This window comes from Pygoscelis adeliae, unplaced genomic scaffold (assembly GCF_000699105.1).
Source record: "Pygoscelis adeliae isolate BGI_AS28 unplaced genomic scaffold, ASM69910v1 Scaffold3, whole genome shotgun sequence".
NCBI lineage: Eukaryota > Metazoa > Chordata > Aves > Sphenisciformes > Spheniscidae > Pygoscelis > Pygoscelis adeliae.
The window spans coordinates 2,553,472-2,556,581 of NW_008824446.1; positions in this window are offsets into that span (position 1 = coordinate 2,553,472).

A 3,110-nucleotide genomic window follows, 5' to 3' on the forward strand; every position below is an offset into this window, starting at 1 on the left:
TTTGTAAGACTGGAAAAGCCTCCGCAGGACTCCATGAAGAACCATTCCCCCAAAAGAAAATATATCAGAATTGCAATGATTTCATATAATCAATTGGTTTAGAAGATGCTTTCCTTAAAAAATATTCTTACTTCTTTTTACAAATTCCTCACATTAAGGGATGAAGAATTCCAAAGTCTACATATGCCCTAAATAGTAGAAAGAAAATTAGCCTGCTGAAAAGTGTTACAATCCTCCCAGAACTAATAAAAGCAAATTAGCTGGCTTTACTTTCTGTGATACGATTTCATGTTCATCCTTCAGTATTTGGGCTTGTAATACGACGAGTTCTGAAGCACAAATGAAGTATAAATAGTATTTTCATAAGTATTGAAGGAAGACACGAACATATCAAGTATTTTATTTTAAAAACTTAGTTCAAATCAACACTTGAGGTTGTTTATAACATCATAATCTAGCGCCTGTTAAGCACACAGTATCAGTATACACTCCATATTTCTTTAATTTATAATCTCTTGAATTAAATTATCTCAGAAAATGGGTATAAGATTACTTATATTTATGTAGCAAAACAATTAGCATATGACAGTCTGAATCTGTAAAAATACAGTACGTAAAAACAACTCTAAATATAATTCGAGAGCACAAGCATTCCCTGAAAAAGAAAGAGGCCACCTGCAATACAGAGGAAAGTAAACAAGCCAATAAAGCAGTGCTCCTACTTTTTAATAGCAGCAACTCAGACTCCATCTTAAGCCTGTCATCATTCACCCCTATTGAATGGGAACTACATAACGTAACAATTATTCTGTTTTACCTAACACTGAAATTCAGTAGCATTTCTAGGCAGCAATAAGATCTGCCACCAAAACAGGAATTTGGTACAGTGCTTGCTGACTTGCCTGCTTTGACATTATTATGTTAAGCTACAGGAACAGCGAATTGACCTACGAGTCCACAAATCGTACTAATTCCTTCATTTAAAAACTTACAGCATTTGTGAACATCACGTTATGTTCATGCTGACCACACTGATTGCAAAACACCACCCCGGGGGTTGGGGGGGGTGGAATTATCTGGAGGTATAGAAATACTCTCATTTAACTAACACCTAACTGACAAATACAATAACATCATTACAAGAACAGTGTAAAAATCACCAATGAAGATTCATCCGTGGCAACCAGAATTTTGTAAGGCTGCCCTCCATATGTTCACAGCTGACAAGAAACCTAGTAGTCCTTAATGCAGCTTTTTAATTAATCTTTCCCACCACTGAGAATTTAACATTATTAACTGAGGTCAAACTCTAGATACCGCAAATATTTCTATCTTACTCCATAAAATGAAGTTCTATAAACAAAGAATAAAGCTCAATTACCAGAATATTCCCGGTAGCCACAATGACACAAAATGCACTGCAAAGTACCCGTATTCGCCCTTAGATGCCAAGAGATTTGTTAATGAATTCAAGGCCATTGATGTCATCAATTATACTGATAAAATTAAACACGGTGAACTTTTAATATATGATGAATTTCAATTTGTAGATCTGCCTTATTTTCACAAATGGTTTATTTGGAGTTTCAATCGTATTTCCCAATCATTTAAAGTGACATGCTTGTGATATGTGCAGAATCAACCAAAGAGTAACGACGATTCTAGCCTTGCCAAAAATGCTGTCAAAAAAGCAAACGAAACCTAGAGAAGAAATACTTTTCTTATTTTTCTTCTGATATTCTAATAACCAAAGTAAAAAAAAAAAAAAATCTGCTCTTTGAGAAAAAGCACTGTTTGTAGTGCTTTATAAGGTTATACACATTTAGCTCTGTAACAACACTGACTTAAGTCAAACCAAATACTGTATGTGAGCTTTCCTTTCTCATTTTAAGTAAAGATTAGTAATCTTTCAGGTATTCTCTTAGGTTGCACTAACAACAAAGCCTCCTCCAGTCCACAAACGTATAATTAAGGCTCACCTTAGTGTAATTTGTTAAGATAATGAAATAGTGTATTCATGAGCAGTGAACACCACCATTTTAACACTGGCAACCACAAAACAGTTACATCAAACAAATACATTGTCTGCTTCAGGGATCCTTCATCACTAAGTTTCATTCGATTTTATTTTTTGAAAGATTTCAAAATATTTAAAATCAAAGTTAATACACTGGCCTCTAAACAGTTTATGCCATATTAAAAACATTTCTGTTATTCTGATATTTCAGAGGTCTCTTCAGCCACAGCACAGGTTAAGGAGAAATGACGATAGGTAATCTGCCGTAAAATTCTCGAAGTAAACAGACAAAAACAAATGCAGTGCTGACTTCTATAAATTTAATTGTCTTCACCGTTACCTGTGTTTTATAATTGGCAACATTTTCAGATGTCTCATTAGGTATGACCGACTTCCTTCTACACTACATTGCGATCTTGCAGATGTAAGACAGTATTTCTCAATAAAATGTAAATTACCCAAAATGGATTAACATACTGTCTTGAAACCACGTTCATAATAATGAACTTGATTTTCAGTATTTTATTTTTGAGTCAGTATTTCTGGAAGGGAAAATATTTCAACGTTTCCCGAATAAAACTCTCCTCTGTTTAAATGTTAGACGGTGCAGTGAGAAGGTACTTCTGAACGAACGCTCCTTTATAGGAAAAGGACAAACGCAAACCATAAAAACAGCTCCCCCTCCACCCCCTCTTTACAGCAACTTCCCATGCTCGCAGCCATAAGCCCTCTTTCTGCTGCCCTCTCCGATAAACCTGCCGGCCTGGCTGCCTCTCCCTTCCCATGCAGGTCTGATCTGCGAGGCTGCTGAATGCAGACACTGTACTGCACTGTGAATGGACAGCCAGGTATTTTATGAATGGAGCGGATCACGTGCTCCCAGCACCTCCCCGAGCTGATATTTCCCACATAACTGTGTCAACAAGCAGCGAACGGCACATATTAATACAGCAGGTCCTGGAGACCTTCCTCCGCCAGCCGCCGGCTGCAGGCTGGTCCTCAGCACAGGAGCAGCAGCTTTGGGCACTCTGCGGGGCAGGTTTTGCCGCAGGTCAGCGGTGATGACAGCAATTTTTTTTTGGTGGTGTTTTTT